Raw genomic sequence first — 22,504 nt, 5'->3', positions numbered from 1 at the left:
AAATAAAGATTTGATGCTGTAAACTTGAGATGCAGTTGCCATGACAACCAAGAAGCACAACACTGCATACCACTATTCAAATGGGATTTGAATATCAGAAAGAATCTACTACATTATATATTAATAAGTTAGTCCTTTGTTTTGTTTTTAAATAGATGTATTTATTATCATTTTAGCACAAAACGTTGGTTTAAGAAAAAGCATACAGATATACAACAAATGAAATGTTCTAAGGAATTCCATGATTTTTCTAAAATTTATGATTTGCATAAATATGCCACAGTAGGAGATTTTCCTTTGTATACAATAAAGATGTAAATGAATATAATATTCAGTGAATGAAACAGTTTTGCGATATCTTCCCTAATGTAAATTTCTCTCAGTGCACATGTCTAAATATAACCCCTCTGCAAATCTTCATGAGAACATTTCCGAATGTGCTTTGTTCTGTCCACTGGAGTATCCTCATAAGTACATCAATGTACTTCCAAACTGGAGGGCCCTGGGTGGCTCAGTCAGTTAAGCGTCTGATTCTTGATTTTGGCTCAAGTCATGATCTCAGGGTTTGTGGGTTTGAGCCCCGCATCAGGCTCTGTGCAGACAATGCAGAGCCTGCTTTGGATTCTCTCTCCCTCTGTCTTTGCCCCTCCCCCACTCGCATGCACTCTCTCTCCTCTTTTAAAAAATAAACTATAAATATGTTTTAAAAATTATATATATAGACATATGTGTGTGTGTGTGTGTATTTCCAAACTGAACTCACTAGCTTTCTCTAAACTTAATTCTAGCATATTCCCTGAATTTTGCTACCAGCAACACTATCTTCCCAATCACCCAGGCTCAAATACAAAGTCATGTTTAACTTTTTCTTTCCTTGTCAGCATTATTTATTTGATTAACTAATCCTATTGAGTCCACCAGAAGAATGATAATCCGGTGTTCCCCTAATTTAAATATTGGTTCAATATTTGTTTTGTACTGCCAGAAGAAAAATTAAATCTTCTATTAATAAGAGCTTACCTATTTTGATGTTAAACATGCATATTTCATAATGTAGGTCCTATTGTAGAAACAGAAATGGAAGCCAGAAGAGCAAAAGAGGTCAGAGGGGCAGGTGACAGCAAGACTGGAAAAGCATCTATATTATACTGCTTGGTTTTATCTGAGGTTATGAACAAACAGCGAAGTTTTTCAGGAAAGAAATTACTTAAGAAAATTTTGGAGAAAATAATTCTCATGCAAATACAGAGAATGACTTAAAGGGAGAGATTAGTGGCAGAAAACCAGCTAGAAATCTATTATAATTCAGAAAATAGACAATGAGGATACAAAATAGGTTATTGATAGTGGTATTTGAAAATACTTAATGAAGTGAAGACTTGTCTTGGCGCTTTAAAGCAAGAAAACACATAAAAGGAGAGAACTGTGTTTTAGATTTGTCTTAAAGATAGTCAGAAATTTCATAGATAAATTGGGGAAATGTAGAGTTCTTGATACATAAAAGAGAAACACATAGTGAAAGAATTTAATTAACTTGTGGCACTGGTTTACACACAATAAGATTATTTTTATAAATGAGAAACCTAAAAGAATAGGTAAACTGGAAAAGTAAAAATTTGCTTAGTATCTTTACGAAAGTCAGATTACAGGAGACTTTTTACAAAATTTATTTGCTAAATACACATCGCCTTATTTAGGATTCTGAACTATTTTAATGTAACACAATTTAATGAAATAAATAACTGGTAAACTAATTTCACTAGGCAGTTTTGATAAACTAATCTGAAATGATACTAGTAATATTCACACAAAAATAAGAGACTGTACAGAGGCAATATGTATTTTATTTATAATATAATTTTAGATTAAACATGGAATTTTGAACACAACTACAGTAGATGAGATTTCAACGGTTTTTGAGATTAAATGAAGAATAATAAGGAAAGGAACAGAGAAAGCTGAATGCCAACTGATTACAGAGGAGGAAGATGGTACGAAGCAAGATAGTTCATATGGCAGAACTGAAAAGAAAATTGTTATAAGGATCATTTATAAGCCATGTTCTCCATTGCATTTCTCTAGGTAATATCTTTTCTCCCACTCCAGAAAGTATGTTCTGCGGAAACCACGTTAGAAAGTCTCTAGCTCCAGGAACATTGGGCAGAGATGAAACAAAGGAGAACCTCCTTACCAGAAGCAGAAGAAGGAGAAATCACCTTAACAATACAGTGACTCCTAAGTGTCAAACGTATCTGGGCTGAGAACCTATACCATGTAGGAAGGAAACTTGATCATATTTTTCAGAATAAAAACTAAATCACCTTGAGAATTATCTTTTTAAATTCAGATTTTGGAGTCTTCCAATGGAATGCCAGTTGCTCTGCCATGATTTCAAACACTGGCCCTCAGACTAGAGCTTCTAATTGTCTTTTCATCATTTCTAGAGGAGTAACAGATGGATGGAGGAATATTTCATATTTACATTTTGTATCTATGGAATGATAAATCACAAACTTCTAGCATGCATCCAGGAGTAATTATATGTGACCTGGACCACTGAATGTAACACTCCCCGACCCCCCCGGGTTAAATACTTTGAGCAAATCCTGAAAAAGTTATCCAGGACATGTTAGAAAGATCTTAGGTGATCCTACATTGTCTTCAAATAAAACAATTTTTTAAATATTGTATGTAATAAAATATCTTATCTCTTTTCAAAAACTCTTCTGAGTTTCGTCTACAATAATAAAAATCACATTAACGTACTTATACTGTTTCTTATTTTTATAGCAGAAAATTAAGGCCTTAGACTTACCATAAAGCTACAGTAATCAAGATAGCATGGTACAGGCAAAAGAATAATCAAATATATTAACGAAAAAAGATTAGAGAGCTCAGAAATAGGCCACCATAAATAGAGTCAACTGATCTTGGACAAAGGAGCAAAAACAACACAATGGATCAAAGACAGTCTTCTCAACAAAAGGTGTTAGCACTGAACATTTATATGCAAAAACAATGAATTTGGACACAGACCTTACACACTTCATAAAAATGAATTCAAAATGTATCATAGGCCAAATGTGAAACACCTAACTATAAAACACCTACAAGATCACGAGGGAGAAAACTCAGATGACTTTGTGACTTTGGGTAGAGTGATGCCTTTTTCAGGAAACACTGAAGACATTACCAATGGAACAAAGAATTGATAATCTGAATGAACTGCCTTAAAATTAAAAACTGTTCTGTAATGACATCAAGAGAACGAGAACACAAGACACAAACTGGAAGGAAACGATTGCACAACACATCTGATAAGGGACTATTACCCAAAATATTCAAAGAGCAGTTAAAACTCAACAATAAGAAGAAAAGCCACCCTATTTAAAATATAGGCCAAAAACCTTAAGAGATACCTCACCGAAGAAGATATACAGATGCCAAATAAACATATAAAATGCTCTACATCGTACGTCATTAGGGAAATGCAAATAAAACAACAGTGAGATACACCTGTTAGGGCTGCCAAACTCTGAAACACTGACAATGCCAAACAGTGGTGAGGATGTGAAGCAAGAGGAAATATCACACATTGCTGGTGGGGATACGAAAAGATGCAGCCACTTTAGAAGGCAGTTTGGCAGGCTCTAACAAAATTTAACATACTCTTACCACAAGATCCAGTAATTGCAATCCTTGGCACTTACCAAAAGAAGTTGAAAACTTATGTCCTCACAAAGACCTGTACATGGATATTTATAGCAGATTGATTCATAACTGTTAAAATTTGTAATCAAACAATACGCCCTTCAGGAGCTGGATGGGTAAACACAGTGTGACACTCCCAGATGATGGAACATTATTCAGCAGTGAAAAGAAATGTGCTATCAAGCCATGAAAAGACATGAGGAAACTTTAAGGGAATATTAAGAAGTGAAAGAAGGAAATTAAAAAAGGCTACAACACTATGTGACTCTAACTAGAGTCTAGAAAAGGCATTTTAGAAAAGGCAAAATTATAGAGACAATAAAAATACCAATGGTTGTTGTAGGGGGAGGGGAGAGATGAATAGGCAGAGTACAGACGATTGTAGAGCATTGAAACTACTCTGTATGATATTATCATTGTATATTTGTCCAAATCCACAGAAAGTATAACTCCAAGAGTGAACCCTAAGACAAACTATGGACTTCTGGTGAGTATGATGTGTCAGTGTAGGCTCATCTTTGATAATAAATGTACTATACTTGTAAGTGATATTGATAATGGGGAGGCTATGCAGGTACAGGGAGCATACGGAAAACCTCTATATTTCCTCTCAAGTTTCATTGTAAATGTAAAACTTCTCTAAAATGTAGTCTTAAAAGAGAGAGGGGAAGATGGTGGAGGAGTACGAGCTCCTTAGGCTCACCTTGTCCCACAAATACAGATAGATAACTATCATATCATTCCAAGTACCACAGAAATTGACCTGAAGACTGGAAGAACAACCTCCACAACTAAAGGTAAGGAAGAGGCCACATCAAAGAAGGTAGGAAATGCAGAGACATGGTTTGGGAGAGAAATGGATCACGGCCACGGTAGTGGGAAGGGAGCGACCATCCTAGAGAAGAGCAAGAGACAGGTTAGCACACAGGGGAGTGCACCGGGGAAATGAATCCCCATAGCAATTGGCTTAGAAACTGAGTGGGGCTGAATTTCCTGTTCTTACAACCAGCAGGGCTTAAACCTTGATGTTCTAAAGATCAGAGGGCTTAGCTAAGGCATTAGGGTTACTCTTGGGGGAAAGACAGAGCAAACATCTTACAGGCATACAGTTGGAAAAAGTGATCTAAAGAGCAACTGGAGCACACGGTGGGGAGGTTATTTGCTCATCTCAGATCATGTCCCAGAGAAGAAGCATTCACAGAAAGACCCCTCCAGTTACAAAGAACTAGCAAGTGCCATTTCCCTCCCACTCCCCTTGGGGACACCTGTGGGAACCAGTGCAGAGCTGACACTTGCTACCTAACTTGTTTACACTAAGCTCTGCACCCTACTCTCTGCTGAAACTGACCTTCTCAGTCACGCTCACCTCAGTCCCAGCACAGTGTGTTCCCTTCCTGAGAAGACCAGTCCAAATCTCCACGCACACTGCATCTTCTGACCAGGAAGTTTTGCAGGGCCTTGCTCCCAGTGGTGCTGGTGACAGGTGTCATTTCACAAGTAGACAGAGCATACGTAGTTAAAATGCCACATTCAGATTAAGGACCAAACACTGCTACAACAGGCCTCTGCAGATGAGTGGCCTGAAGGATAAAGCAGCCAGAACACAAAAGCCAAGCACACGCGATACACGTTGGAAACATTCCCTGAAGCACAAGGACCTGGGGAATAGGAGATACTGTACTTCAAAGGCACTAAAGGATATCTTTTCATAAGGCCATTACCCTCAAGAACACTAGACACGCTGACTTTCCTAACACAGAAACAGGCACAGAGACGAGGCCACATGGGAAGACAGAAGAATTTGTCCAAATGAAAGAACAGAAAAAAAGCCATGGCCAAAGACCTAAGTGAAACAGATATAATTAATACGCCTGATAGAGAATTTAAAGTAATGATCATAAGGATACTCACTGGGCTTGAGAAAAGAGTGGACGACATCGATGAGACCCTTTACACAGGGATTCTTTCTCCCTTTCTCCCTGCCCTTTCCCTCTTCGTGCACACATTCACTCATGCTCTTTCCCTAAAATGAATAAACAAACTTAAAAAGAGAGAGAGAGAGAGAGAGAGAGAAAGGACTCAAACAAATAAAATCACAAGTGAGAGAAGAGAAATAACAACCAACAAAAACCACAAAAATAAACACAATTACAAGAGAATATTATGAAAAACTATATGCCAATAAATTGGATGGATACTTTTCTAGAAACATATAATCTACCAAAAGTGAAATAGGAAGAGATAGAAAACTTGAACAGATCTATTACCAGCCAAGATATTGAATCACTAATCAAAACCTCCCAATAAACCAAAGTCCATGACCAGATGGCTTCATAGGCAAATTCTACAAAACATTTAAAAAAGAGTTAATACCTATTATTCCCAAACTATTCCAAATAATATATATTGTAGGAAAACTTTCAAATTCATTCTATAAAGCCAGCATCACTCTGACATCAAATCCGAATAGATGCCACAAAAAAAGAGAACTCTGGTGAACATAGATGCAAAAATCCTCAACAATAACTAGCAAACCAAATCCAAAAATACATTAAAAAAAAATTCACCATGACCTAGTGGAATTTTTCCTGGGTTGCAAGAGTGGTTCAATATTCACAAGCATGATACATCACATCAATCAGACAATAAGAACCATATGATCATTTCAATAGATGCAGAAAAAGCATTTGACAATACAATATCCATTCATGATAAAAACCCTCAACAAAGTAAGTTTAGAGAAAACATACCCACACATAATATGGAAAAAAATCATCTTTAATGGTGAAAATGTAAGAGCTTTTTCCCTAAGGTTAGGAACAAGGAAAAGATGCCCAGTCTCACCATCTTTATTCAACATAGTCCTGGGAGCCCTAGCTATAGCAATCAGGTAACAAAAAGAAATAAAAAGCATTCAAATCAGTAAAGAAGTCAAACTTTCACTATTTGCAGGAGACATTACAGTATATGTAGAAAATCGGAGAGACTCCAGCAAAAAACTACCAGAAATGAATTCAGTAAAGTCACAGGATACAAAACCAATGTACAGAAATCTGCTGCATCTCTATGCACCAATAGTGAAGCAGCAGAAAGTGAAAAAAAAAATCCCACCTACAAATGCATCAAAAATAATAAGATACCTAGGAATAAACCTAACCAAAGACGTGAAAGACCTGTACTCTGGAAATTATAAAACACAAAAGAAATTGAAGATGACACAAAGAAATGGAAAGATATTTCATACTCATAGGTTGGAAGAACAAATATTAAAATATCTATACTTCCCAAAGCAATCTAACATTCAATGTAATCCTTATCAAAATACCAATAGTATTTTTCAGAGAACTAGCACAAATAATCCTAAAATTTGTATGTAATCACTAAAGACACCCAAAAGCCAAAGCAATCTTGAAAAAAAAAAAAAAAAAACTGGAGGAATATGGATTTTGAGGTTAGAAGGACTCTCCACTCACTTTTTTTCCTCTGGTTTCTTACCAAGGCCATGAAAGCTGTTTGGTTTTTAGTTCACTCTACTTCCTTTCTCACCACAATTGCCCATTGTTTACTAGTGTGATCAATCCTACTCTCTGTGCTAATTTCTACCTCAAATAGCTGTTGGCTTTCCACTGCTTTTGCCAGTGTTGCTCAAAATCCAATTCCTGAACCACCTGCAACATTATTACCTACGGTGCTTGTTTAAAATGCAATTTCTGAATCCCAGCTTACATGTGCTCAGATACTTGGAGGTATGGAACTCAAAAACTCATTTTTATTACAAAATATTTAATGTGCTTGAATTTTTTAAATTTATGCAAGAAATATATGCTATTTTCCTATTTCAAAAGACATACGTAAGAAACTGTTACGGTAATTACTACTCTCTCTCAAGCTAAACAAAGGGAATAAGACTCCAGAAAACATAGACACTCTTATTTTTTTAAAAATGTGGTTATTTATTTATTTTTAGAGAGACAGAGACAGCACGAGTTGGGGAGGGGCACAGAGAGAGAATCTGAAGCAGGCTCCACGCTGCCAGTGCAGAGCCTAATGATGCAGGGCTTGAACCCACGAAGCTGTGAGACCATGACCTGAGCTGAAACCAAGAGCCCCACACTTAACTGACTGAGCCACCCAGGCACCCCTAGACACTTTCATTTTTTTAACCAACATATTTTGTTTCAAAATGTTTAAAATTTTAAACAAGGAGATAATTCTTACATCCATCATTTTAGAAAACCATTGTTACTCCAACATTCTGTTGATGGTCATATTTGCCTTCCTGCCTAGTGTGTTCAATGTTACTATAAATATTGACTATTTAATGTTACTAAATAAATATTGATATTGTTACTATATAAATATTGACTATTTAATGTTACTATAAATATTGACTATTCATTTCCATAAGCCTCCAAAGTATCAATGTCATTGTAATACTGTTAAGATTCCCCCCCCTTCATTTGCACTTGTGGTTCTCTCTGTCTGCAATGTCTATTCTTAAATTTCCACATGCCTTCTCCCCTACTTCAATTCAGATATCTATTCATCAAAAGTCACCTAATCACAAAGAACTTCCTGGACACAAAGTTTTCTAGATTCCCTTTAATCTGGGGTTCTCATATGACCACTTACGGAAAATGATCATGGAAAGGAATATGACATTAGGGAGATGAGATTGTGTGGTGAAGTATTGTATTCTTCTGATAAAGCTGTGTTAAATCCCACCATTCTACATCCTAGATTAGTAGGCTAAAGGTAATTTGCCTCAAGAACATTTTTTTTTTTCAAATGTGTAGCATCCAAGCTTGGTTTCATTTTCTTCTATAATACTGTAAACTTCTAAAATCTTCTGGTAAAACCCTTTAACATGGATTTTCTAATTGATGACTAAAAACTTGACTTATAAAAGAGATAAGCTCATAAAACTCCATGTCCTTTCTACTTTATAACATTAATTATAATTTCTTATCAGTTTTAAATTTAATTCCCTTTTTAAAAAAATAAACTGCACCCCCCCCCCTTACTCACAAGTGTGTCCTTAACCCTTTACACAGTTTTGGAAAATGAAAGTTTCTTATTTAGTGGCATGAATATATGAGTGAGTGAATGGATAAATGAAATGATTAGTAGTACTATATAAAACAGGTAAAGAATATGTAATTATTTATATATTCTTATATAAAGTATATATAGTATGTCAAAAGACATATATATAGTGAGATAAGGTCCACTACTGAGGGAAAAAAAATATCTAAGAGTCATTTCTTTCTGTATGAAGTATGTATAATATTTTTTACCTCAAAGTCTTATCATAAGAATTAAACAAAATAATGTCTTTAAATCATTTATTAGAGTGTCTGTTATATAGCCACAATACAAATGTAACGATATCAGGACCTATACTTCTCAAGAGGCTAGGATTTTTTTTATCGATGTTAACAACATACAGAAGTACAGAGCAAAAGCACATTAACCAAATCTATAAATCACAGAAATTATGACCTTTGTTATCATTGTAACAATTATTGCTATTTTTATAGGAAAATGTCCAACCAAATGTAAGAGCTTGCAAATTATAAATAGATATATATCCTTATAACCTCTCCTTCTTTGAAAAAAGTGACAATGCCATAAAAATATGTATCAATACATGGCCATTCTAAAATTGTGTTTCAAGCTCCTAGCAGGTAAGCTTTTAATTCCTATTCTGGTTTATGAAATACACACCAGCATAAATAAGATATTTTGTTTCAGGCAACTAAATGTATATTATTTTTCTAAAATTTAACAAATCTGTAAAACTAATATTAGATTTGACTCATCAGAACTTAATGGAACAAATATATCTTAGCCATAAGACTGCAGGGTGATAATTATTGTTTTATTAAAACTACCTCTGATATCACTTTGGATATCTAAATATAATACTTACTATTATTGAAAGGCATTCCCCAAAATTGAGTCTTTTTTTCCTTAGTCATTATATATGCATTCATTGCCTTAAAACTAGCTCTTTGAATAAAAAATTGTTGTGATACATTAAAATTATTCTGTGTCCATAAGCAGTTGTAGTAGCAGTTGTAGTATTAACGATAATAATATCTACTATATGAATATTACCCACTATGTTCCAGAGATATTTTACATTCATTATTTTATTTAATCCTTGTAAAAATCCATGAATAATATATTACTATCCTCAGCTTACAAAAAGAGAAACTGAGGGTTAAAATAATGAAATCAATGGCCCCAGATCACACAGGATTTTGAATACCTAAAGTTCAGTTTTAGAAAGGTCCCTAAATAAACTCAAAGGTTGTCAGGGTTTCAGCACATTTATTTTTTGTTGCAAACTTTAAAAAAAAATCTAGGGGCGCCTGGGTGGCTCAGTCGGTTAAGCAGCCGACTTTGGCTCAGGTCACGATCTCGCGGTCTGTGAGTTCGATCCCCGTGTCAGGCTCTGTGCTAACAGCTCAGAGCCTGGAGCCTGTTTCAGATTCTGTGTCTCCCTCTCTCTGACCCTTCCCCATTCATGCTCTGTCTCTCTCTGTCTCAAAAATAAACGTTAAAATTTTTTTTTAATAAAAAAAAATGAAAAAAAAATCTAGAGCATCCTTCAGAATAGGAATACCAATGTCTTTTCTACATATTAAAAGATACTATTTTTTAATATATGAGATTGGCCAGGATTCATATGCACTGTTTCAGAAAAAAGAAGCAGTTATTGTCCTGCATTGCCAATGGAGTCTAAATTATTTAGACTGCAATAGGTAACAATTTGGCAATTTGGCTTAGCAATGTTACTTTTAGTACAATATTTCATTGATTGTAAGATGCACATACTCTTACCATATTTTGTTGATTATAAGATATATTTTAAGATCTCTACAATTGAAGTGTATCTTATAATTGATGGTGTATATTATTTATATGGTGGTGTTTTTCTCTTTCTTCATGATACCCAAAATAATGGCATATATTACAATAAGTAGTTAAAATTTCATGCAAAATTTAATAATATGTACAAAAGCATATCAAAAAACACTGTATAAAAATAATACCATGATTGGGGCACCTGGGTGGCTCAGTCAGTTAGGCATCTGACTCTTGATTTAGGCTCAGACTGTGATCTCACAGTTGGTGAGATCGAGCTCCACATTGGGCTCTGCACTGACAGCACAGAGCCTGCTTGGGATTTTCCTCTAGCTGCAAGTTTTACCTTTCAGGTACCCAAATACGTATTTTAAAATATTATTTAAAACTATTGGGGTGCCTGAGTGTCTCAGTCAATTAAGTGTCCAACTTCAGCTCAGGTCATGATCTCATTTGTGGTGAGTTTGAGCCCCTCGTCAGGCTCTTGCTGACAACTCAGAGCCTGGACCCTACTTTGGATTCTGTGTTTCCCTCGCTCTCTGCCCCTCCCCCACTCATGTGCGCGCGCGCGCGCGCGCGCTCTCTCTCAAAAGTAAATAAAAATTAAAAAATGTAAAAAATACATTATTTGAAACTATTATATCCATAACAACATGCTTCTAATTTAAGCAATTCTAATTTTAAGAAGAATTCCTACTTCTTCAGGAGCCACGTAACAGTAATACAGCTCGAAATTAGAAAGGTGCAATTCTTACTGGATTACTGTTACATGGCTCCTGAAGAAGTAGGAATTCTTTCTCTTAAAAAAAAATCATTATTTATCTTCTTTTTTTTTGCAGGTTTTCCTAAAGTTGACTTAACTATATGTTATATATAATATTTGTCCCATAATTATTTGGAATATTTTATTAAATATTGAATTGGGTTTTATTTGTTCAGTCAGTTAAGTATGATTATATTGTTTAACATAATTTCTACTTAGAAGAACAAAATACTTTGTTAAATTTCTCTTTTATGACTATGTACTTTGGAGACATACTTGTTTTTATTTCAACATTGACCAATGTGGTATCAGTTATCCCTTAAATTATCCGGGATATGTTTTAGATCTTTGACTTTTATTGACTTTCTTTCAGATTTCTGAGGAACATCTATTTCATTTTTTTCCTCTTGTTTTAAAAATTTACTTAAATTTGATATTTGGAAATTGTCCAGTGGTTTTCAAATTGCGGCTGTATATCTTACAAGAAAGCTATGCAGTAGAAATGGAAATTGCTTCTTGTCTTTCAGAAAGTGAAATACACAGAATTGAATGATCAGCAATAACTCAGGGCAAAGATTCTCAAGAGTTAATTGTGTAAAGGAGATTAACCCTAAACAGGCAACAGCAAACCTCTAGAGCCGGAAGCCCAGGAACACAGTCTTCATATAAACTAGGGGAAAAAATGGATGTTGTTGCACCACATGTTGCCTTCTACATCTATTGTTTGTGTAGCTGGAGCTTAAAAAGCCTTTGCGGACACATCCTGGAGTCGTTTACTAGCCCCTACGAAGACAGAATCTTAGTTTATAGACTTATCTACACTTCTTCGTTGACACTTTATAGTATGTGCTCCAGTGGGCCATAAAAATGCTCAGCTCGTTGTAAAAAGACCCATCTCCTTCTTTAGGAGGTTTGTTTTACCTGGAGTTTTATATGACTATTGTGACTTTCCCCTTGTTCAGTGCTTTCCATTTCTGTTTTTCCTTTTGAGCCTTTTTGAAAAAATAGAATTTGGTGTCCTCGCATATCTTTAAATTTTTACTCTATCTTTCCACCAAAGAGTTGCAATGATAAAATTATGCTGAGGTTACTTATTTGAGAGCCTAGAAATATGTATAATATCTTAAAGTTTAAATTAAACTTGGAGAATCTTGCAGAAGTGACTTAGCACAAACAGAAAGCTATAATCACATGTTGAAATAAAAAATGCAAAGAAAATGTCATGCACTCCTCTGCTGTATTTAAGTGTAACTGTTCCACAGAAAATGAAGTGTTGGCATTAACATCATCAATGTGTTTATTCTTGTGAAGAGCGAACATCTTAATGCCATCCTGAATAAATAATGTGGTTTGTGCTGAATTGATCTCTGAAGAAAGTACAAGGAATGTAGCTAGAGGGGCCTCATTTACTCTGGTGAATAAACTCACATTCATGTGTGGGTGTCATATTTATATGCAGATGAACTGAACACCTGCAATCTTAAAAATAAACCATAAGCTACTTACAAACTTCTCCTTGCATTTAGTGTACTGGTATATAAATATATGCTGAGGAAAAACTATCTATTAGAAACTAATGTGTTGTAATTAATTTTTCTAGTGTACAAGATCATAGAACCTCATAGGATTCAGAAGAATTATACCATAAGGGTTTATGTGTAAACTTTCCTTCATGTCTTCCTTAATTATTGATTTACATATAAATTCTACATTTTATGAGAATGCTACTGAACAAGTTTATGATACTAACTTTTCCCATTTCAAAAATTCCTCATGAACTTTACTGTAACAGCCCAGAAAAAGGGCAGGACTAGCCCTCTAGGATCTTTGGATGCAATTCAAAACAGTCACCATCAGATGGTGATGGAAGTTTAGTAACCATGGGGATTTTTCACCTTTGATCCTAAACATAGAGAACTCTGGATTGAGAGGCATCCAAACTGTAAACAACCTATATATAAGAAGACATGTTGTTTGGGACTAAGACCTGTCATTATTCATATATGGATTTGGTTATATTCAACCTCCAATATCTACATGAATTTGACGATTAAGAAGATGTTAACAAGTCAGAATTTCTCCTTCCCTTGTGTCTACATATCGATTTATACCTGCTAATTTACATCATCAGCTGTAGAGTCTTTCGAAAATAAAAGAGATTTGGATTCAACCCACAATAAAGCTATATCATATAAAATATTTTTGATGTGAACTAAACTGACCTTGGTTAAATAAACTACGATATAGAGTCCTGCTGTGATGACTGAAATTCTATCAAGAATAAGGAAGTCAAAGAGAAACAGTGATGTATCTAGTATCAGAACTAAATGCTATCTAGTCACTGGATCATCATTTTGGTGATGGTGCTGGTGGAGCTTTGACGTGAATATCTGTGTCTTTTTGTTTGTGTCAGTCTATGAATTCAAAGGAATTCATCATTAATAGCTATAATTTTGTCCCTATGCAATTTTGCTGTGGAAAGCTTCCTGACTGTGTAAAACACAGACCTATGGCTTTTCATCCTCTTACAGTAAAGCTAGCAATGGTGTGTGTTAACTGAGGCACCTACAACGTTTGTTGTTTTCTGGCTTGGTAAGGAGTTTGCCAGTGAGGAGGGCCAATGGCACCCAGTTGTACATTACAGGGGAAGCCGACATACAAGGGACAGTTAGTACTCATTTAGAGTGAGAGCATCTTGGACTCACTGGCCTTTAAGTTTCTGTGGAGGATCTCACTTACCAACCATATTCAAAGCTGGTGAACTGCTTTGTCTCACTGGCAGCAATGTTGGAGATTTTCAGAAATTTGAAGGCAGAAGACCCTGGTTAAGGCTGGCATCCCTACAGTGAGTCACTTGGAAGATAGCAGCATAAAGATAAATTTGGATTATTTTTGTAGATGTAGCTTCTTTTACATCCATGAACATTAAACTTGAGGTGCAGAAGTTATTCATAAAAACAAATAATTATTAAAATATTCAAGTGGGGAATTTTTCTTTCTACAGCCCAAGTAGAACTGTACAGTAAAACCTGGGATTGCTAGTAACTTTTTCTGGGATGTTCCCTAAGAGGAGCAAACATTTCTAATAAATTTTAATACAACAAATGAGTCATGTCTTGCAATATGAGTAGTCCATGATGCCAAATGTTATCACAGTTGAGCCAATGGTTCTTCTTTTTCTTTCTCTCTTTCTCTCTCATTGTGGAATCGTGGGTGATTAGTTGGCCACACATTTGTGGGTCCATTTCTGGAAAAGACAAAGATAGCCAAAGCAGTCTTGAAAAAGAAAACCAAAGCAGGAGGCATCACATTCCCAGACTTCAAGCTGTACTACAAAGCTGTAATCATCAAGACAGTATGGTACTGGCACAAGAACAGACACTCAGGTCAATGGAACAGAATAGAGAACCCAGAAATGGACCCACAAATGTGTGGCCAACTAATCTTTGACAAAGCAGGAAAGACTATCCAATGGAATAAAGACAGTCTCTTCAGCAAGTGGTGCTGGGAATACTGGACAGTGACATGCAGAAGAATGAACCTGGCCCACTTTCTTACACCAGACACAAAAGTAAACTCAAAATGGAAGAAAGACCTAAATGGAAGACAGGAAGCCATCAAAATCCTCAAGAGAAAAAGCAGGAAAAAACCTCTTTGACCTCGGCCGCAGCAACTTCTTACTCAACACATCTCTGGAGGCAAGGGAAACAGAAGCAAAAATGAACCTCTGGGACCTCATCAAAATAAAAAGCTTCTGCACAGCAAAGAAAACAATCAGCAAAACTAAAACGCAACTAACAGAATGGGAGAAGATATTTGCAAATGACATATCAGATAAAGGGTTAGTATCCAAAATCTATAAAGAACTTATCAAACTCAACACCTAAAACACAAATAATCCAGTGAAGAAATGGGTAAAAGACATGAATAGACACTTCTCCAAAGAAGGCATCCAGATGGCCAACCGACACATGAAAAAAACTCAACATCACTCATCATCAGGGAAATACAAATCAAAACCACAATGAGATACCACCTCACACCTTTCAGAATGGCTAACATTAACAACCCAGGCAACAACAGATGTTGGCGAGGATGCGGAGAAAGAGGGTCTCTTTTGCATTGCTGGTGGGAATGCAAGCTGGTGTAGCCACTCTGGAAAACAGTATGGAGGTTCCTCAAAAAATTAAAAATATAACTACCCTACCACCCGGCAATTGCACTACTAGGTATTTATCCAAGGTATACAGGTATGCTCTTTCAAAGGGACACATGCACCCCAATGTTTTTAGCAGCACTATCAACAATAGCCAAAGTATGGAAAGAGCTCAAATATCTATCGATGGATGAATGGATAGTGAAGATATGATATTTATATATATATATATATATACACATATACATATACATATACATATACATATACAATGGTGTATTACTGGGCAATCAAAAATAATGAAATCTTACAATTTGCAATTACGTGGATGGAAATAGATGATATTATGCTAAGCAAAATTAGTCAGTCAGGGAAAGAAATATCATATGACTTAACTCATATGAGGACTTTAAGACACAGAAGAGATGAACATAAGATAAGGGAAGGGAAGCAAAAATAATATAAAACGGGGGGGGCGACAAAACAGAAAAGACTCATAAATATGGAGAACAAACTGAGGGTTACTGGAGGAGTTGTGGGAGTGAGGATGGGCTAAATGGGTGAGGGGCATTAAGGAACCTACTCCTGAAATCATTGTTGCACTATATGCTAACTAATTTGGATGTAAATACAAAAAATGAAATTAAAAAATATGAAATAAAAAAGAAGGAAAAAAAAGATAATGAACCTATTACCCCCCATATATCTGATGTTCTTTTGTGATTCCCATTTTTGTTTCTCCTACAACAGCCCCAATCACTGATTTAATTTCTGTCAATATAGATTCATGTGCACATTCTAGAAATTTTTCAAAAATAGAATTATAAAATATTATGTTGCTCCTTAAAGAAAAAAAAAAGAATTGTAACAATGATAATAAATGAAGAAATACCTCAGGGAAAAAATGCCACTAACAGAAAGTATTAGGGATGGAAATGGACATGAAGAAGCAGAAATGAGATGATGTGGGCAAGAGGAGCTCGAACAAGACACAGCACAGTGCCCAACACTGCAGGTAAGAGAACTGGGAGAGAGAAATAAAATTTCACTAAATACTAAGATTCTAGTGTTGAAAACGGGGCATCTGGGTGGCTCAATTGGTTAAGTGTTGGACTTCAGCTCAGGTCTTATTAATCTCACAGTTTATGAGTTCGAGCCCCACTTTGGGCTCCATGCTGGCCGTGCTGAGCCTGCTTGGGATTCTCACTCTGTCCTGTCTCTCTGCCCATGCCCTGTTCGTACTTTTTCTCTCACTCAAAGTAAATTAAAAAAAAAAAAAAAAAAAAAAGAAGGGGCTCTGAACAGAATTGGTAGGCAAACCCATGAAGATAATTGGTTTCAGGGGTGAAGTTAGAAAGTATAACTATATATGAAATATAGAAGAAATAATGTGTATATCTGTAGGGGCAAATTCCTTTGAACAAAATTAGAATTAAAATTAGTATATACTTATGTACTTATTTATAGAAACACATATAGATTACTAGAATTTTATAATGATTTTTAATGTAATTTTACGTTATAAAGATGCTCTATAGAGACTGGTGAATATTAACTCCATTGTCTTAATATAAGTACTATTAAAAATAAAGGTGACAAGAGACAATAGGAATCACTGTCCATATATATAGAAAATAGAAGGAGATTCTTCCATTTAGAAGATAGTCATATAATTAAAGGGTCAAAATGTATAAATTTAGTATGAAGATTCCTTTTAATATAGTGCCAAAGAACTTGGCCAGAAGTAGCAATGCAAAGTTCACACCATTGAATACTGCCAAAACACCTTTTATACTACTGAGTAATATATATTTTGGGTAATATATTTTTAAAGCTAAAGTTATTTTTTAAAGTTTCAAAGTCAATTTTTGAGGTGACTATTGTATTCTGACTATATTAGCATTTTTTTAAATTTCTGATATGCTTGAAAGATTTTTCTAATGCATATTGGTCATTTGTATTTCATTTTGATATGGCCTGCTATATATATATATTTTTTTTTTCTGTTTAGATTGCCATATTTATGTAATGTAGCAGACAATTAACCATTAAAGTTTAGCATCACTGTTTTTGGGCACTGTTTTCACTTAGCAAAATGTCTTGTTATTCAGGCAACATGACTTGGAAGGAATCAACAAAACGATTGTTAAAATTACTATGCCTAAGAAATGAACAGTGACTCAGGATAAAGTAAGGCAAAGAAAAGAGGAAAGAGGAGTAGGGAGAGAGGGAAGAAAAGCAGGATTAGGAGGCTCTAGCTTGAAGAAAAGGCAGGAAACAATTTTTCCAGTGTCAGGATGACCTAGACTCTTAAAGAGGAGGTTTCTCATATTCACAGCTTCTGTTGCTATGATGAATATCACTTCTATGAATCGAAAGAAAATAATATAAGCCCCTGGAAATTTGCATAATACTGGGGGCAGCATTGTCCTTACCATTAGAAGCAGGATTATAATTTTAATCTCTAACTAATTATATTTTTATCATAAAGAGTAACCTCAGTTTACCTCCAAGTTGGCATAGTAATTAAGGTGCTGGAATCTCACTGCTTTGGTTCATATCCTGGATTCCACAATATCTAGCCTTATGAACTTAATCTCTCTAAAACTCATCTCACCTGTCAAATGCAGATAATATTGGTACTTACATGATAGGGCTCTTATGTGGATTTAGTGAAATAATCCTGGTAAAATCCTCAGCTCATGTCTGAAACAAAGTAAACACTCATTAAATGTCAATCATTATTTATATCTTTCTTTGCACACATGTATATTGTACAATTGGGAACAAAGAATTTGTCACAGAATAGAATTTTGATTCCTCTATTTTTCACTAAACATTCTGTGTCTTTTCTATGTGCTTTAACATTTTTCCAAACTATAATTTTGATGTTATATGGATATACTTTATTTAATGTTACATAGTAAAAGCTAACTTACTTCTCCAATTTTATAATATATGTATATCTATAGATATACATATATTCCTGTATTATAAATTAAATTATATTTTAGTTTGTATTTGTTGAATAACTAATGTGATAAAACATTTTATCACTTATTGGCACTAGATTACTTGTTTTTTGAATTGGCTGTTCTCTGTTTTTGTTTTTTTCTAAGTTGGGGTTGGTATTTGATCAGCATTTTTAACATTACTGAAAAAGAAAATATATATTATGCACTAAACAAATAACTAACAGCTGCTCTTTTGTACTTAATCTGTTGACAATGTGAAGATTACCTGATTTCTGTTCTTTCCTTATTCATTTGTTTATGTTTGCTTATATTACAGAGGTTTCTATATATAGAAGTAAGGCAGCTTACTAGAATATTAGCATTAAAATTAGAGATCTAATTAGAAGTTAGGACTGAGTCTAACATGTGTAACACATAGCATAGCAAATGCTTCCATATTTACTCAGGTTGGATCTAAACTCTGACAGTAAAATTGGGGGGAAAAAAAAGGTCTGATCAAGTAGGAAACTTGCAAACTGTATAAAGTAAAAAGAATACAGTTCTTGTGGATGAACACAAATATTAGAAAACAAATATTCTTTTGAAAAAACATATGCTCTATTTTTCTTCTTGTTTTACTTAAAGACTATACATTCTGTTTTTTTTTTAAAAAAAGGTTATTTATTTATTTTGAGAGAGACAAAGACAGTGCCAGTGGGGGAAGAGCAGAGAAAGAGAGAGAGAGAGAGAGAGAGAGATCAAGAATCCCAAGCAGGCTCGCACTGTCAGTGCAGAGCTCGATGCGGGGCTCAAATCCAGGAAATCATGAGGTCATGGCCCAAGCTGAAACTCAGAGTCAGCTGCTTAACTGACCTAGCAACCCAGGCACCTCTGTTTTGCTTTTTTCTTATGTTTACTCTTTGTGTACTGCAATAGAATGTAAGCTCCACAAGAGTAGGTAACCTTAGTGTGCTCAGCAATGTATCGCAGGATTCTACAAAAATGTTGCGTAACACATACTTTTGAATGCAAGTGTTAATATAAATGAAAAAAAAAAAAGGCCACTGAACAAACATATGCACCAACTGAGCTAATGTGATACCCATAAGCTATCAAATCATCTATCCTCTCCCTGCGGAAGAAATGACTTTCTTGAGTTATTTATTCCTATACAGCTGTTTACAATCTTACTACACATTATTATTATTCCTAAGCAGTAAATAAGATACTGCTTTGTATACTTATCATTTATTTTGTTTGTTAAATTCATCTTTATTGATCATTTATTTTACTGGTCTACAACGATCCATCATATGAAAACGTCACTGTTGTGGACTGAATTATGTTCCCTAAAATTCATATGCCGAGGCCTTAATGTGACTTTATTCGAGGATAGAACTTTCAAAGAAATAAAGTCACGTGAGGTCATAATATTAGGTGACTAATACAGTCACTATTTTTCTGTTTTCATGTTACCGGACATTGGTATCAGATATGTTCTAAGTTTCACCACTAAGAACAACAGTAAAATTATCTTGCTTTTACTTGTTATTGTGTATACATACACAGAACTGTCTCTGGATCAACAACCAAGAGGCGGACTTGTACCTTAAAACTTGCTCTTCAATATTTACCCTATATCCATATTGTTCTGTAATGTGATTATATCAGATATGCTCAACATGTCCTCAGGATTCCCTGTTGCACCACATCTAAAACATTTAGTGTTGTTAGACTTTAACGGTTTCCCAATCTGATTAGTAGTAAGTAATATCTCACTGTGATTTTTAAAATTTTTTTAATGTTTATTTATTTTTGAGAGAGAGAGAGAAAGAGGGAGAGAGAAAGCATGAGTAGGGGAAGGGCAGAGTGACAGGGAGACATAGAATCCTAAGCAGGCTCCAGGCTCTGAGTTGAAGCACAGAGTCTGACATGAAGCTCAAACCCACCAAGGGTGAGATCATGACCTGAGCTGAAGTTGGACGTTTGACTGAGCCACTCAGGCACTCCTCACCGTGCTTTTAATTTGTATTTTCGTGATTACTCTTATGATTGCATAATTTTTCACAGGCTAGTGTTTATTTATGATCTCTCTTTGAACGTCCTTTTCGTTTGTCTATTTTGGTACTGTTGTCTTCCCTGATTGATTTGTCAAAGTTTCCCATCATGTAAATACTAATCAGGTCAAGACTACAATGCAAAGATTTTCTTTCTGTGACTCAGCTTTTGTATTTGAGGTGTCCTGTACAGAATAGATATTGTAGACTTTGTCATAATGACATATATTAATAACTACCTTTGTAGGGAATATAGTCAATGTTGTTATATGTAGTACAGTGTCAGATTATAGCTACACTTTGGTGAGCTTAGCATAAGATATAAATTTGTTGAATAAATATGTTGTACACCTGAAACTAGTGTTAACACTGTGTGTCAACTATCCTCCTACGAAAGTAAATAATTAAATACATGATATTATCCTAAAAATTACCTTTGTTGTTCATGGTTTATACTTTTTCTTAAAAGAAACCTTTCATTACACCCAATAATAGTCAAATTTATTGATAAAATTTGCTAAATTGTGATTTTAATTTAAGACTTTCATCTACCTAGAGATTGTTTAAATACTGTATAAAATAGGGACACAATTTTATTTTTTAATTTTCTAATCAAAATAAACAACATTTACGGTAAAGCTCAGATTTTCCCACAATTGTATATTTAGCATTTTTTGAAAAGTACAATTCATGTGTTGCTAATATTTAAGTGCAATTTATTTTTATACATTGATTTTGCATCAGAATTGGTACAGTGTCCATTCATTGCACCCAATCAGTATTAATTTATTAATTTTCATAATTTGTCTATAGGGTCTGTTAGGTTTTCCATATTTATGACAATAAAGTTTGGAAATAATGAAATGTTTACTTGTTTTATTTATTATGAAATTTTTGTTGAAATCATAATTTATGAGTTAATACTGTGAATTCCATACTGGTCAACAGTGATTAAAAGCAACAAAAGACAACATTGTTTTCCAAAGGAAATTACATTCACAATTTTTTCTTCTTGCTAATTAATCCCCATTTTTCCTTCACTTTATTTCTCTAACCCCCTCCACCCCTGGCATCACTTCTTCTACTGACAACCCTGATTTTCCTTTTGGGGGTTCATTTGTTTCTGGAAAGTTGCCTCCATTTCTAGGACTAAATACAAGTAGAGCCAATAAGCGCACTCAATCTCCAGGAAGCAGTGATTGTGTCGCAGATAACATAAAATATATATATGAGATTTTGTCTTCATTGACTAAATCATCTGGTGTTTATTGAATCCTTACTAGTGAGAGAAGATACAAAGATTAAATTTTTTTTTAAGTTTATTTATTTTGAGAGAGACAGAGACAGAGTGAGTGGGAGAGGGGCAGAGAGAGAGAAAGAGAGACAATCCCAAGCAGGCTCTGTATTGTCAGCATAGAGCCTGGGTACAGGGCTCAAACTCATGAAACTGTGAGATCATGACCTGAGCCGAAACCAAGAGCTGGATGCTTAACCAACTGAGCCACCCAGACGCCCTAAAGAAACAGATTTTTACATCAAAATTTGCATAGAGGAATAAATAGCAACAGCAGAAGATGCCAAGTGAAATAGGAGCTCAGCAATTGAGGCTGTAAATGTTGCCTCAGTATTTCAGGACATTAGATAAATATGGGGTGAGGGGAGGATAAAACGTATACATGTTTTAAACATTAGAAACACTGAGAAGAAACCAAGAGGACACCTGTCTTAAAAATTCCCAAGCGGGGGCACCTGGTTGATTCATGTGTATAAGCACCACCCTTGACTTGGGGTCAGATCATGATCTCAGGGTGAGTGAGTTTGAGCCCTGCATCATGCCCTGTGCTGGCAGTGTGGAGCCTGCTTGAGATTCTCTCTCTCCCTCTCTCTCTGCCTCTCTCCTGCTTGCTCTGTCTTTCTCAAAATAAACATCTTAATGCCCTAGTGAAGAAACTAGAAGTTCATACATAAAGCTTAATATTTGTTACATCTT

The 22,504-nt window shown here is 34.9% G+C and overlaps 1 long non-coding RNA gene across 1 annotated transcript in view; it reads right to left on the bottom strand.

Moving 5' to 3' along the window:
- Nucleotides 1–22,504, bottom strand: part of LOC115512243 — a 92,921-nt gene that overhangs the window by 4,157 nt on the left and 66,260 nt on the right. Inside the window, exon 3 of the long non-coding RNA XR_003968332.1 lies at nt 18,151–18,209. This is a non-coding gene — a long non-coding RNA (uncharacterized LOC115512243). The remainder of the gene's footprint in view (nt 1–18,150; nt 18,210–22,504) is intronic.

This window comes from Lynx canadensis, chromosome B1, assembly GCF_007474595.2.
Source record: "Lynx canadensis isolate LIC74 chromosome B1, mLynCan4.pri.v2, whole genome shotgun sequence".
Classification (NCBI taxonomy): domain Eukaryota; kingdom Metazoa; phylum Chordata; class Mammalia; order Carnivora; family Felidae; genus Lynx; species Lynx canadensis.
This window is presented reverse-complemented; position numbering and strand designations above follow the sequence as displayed.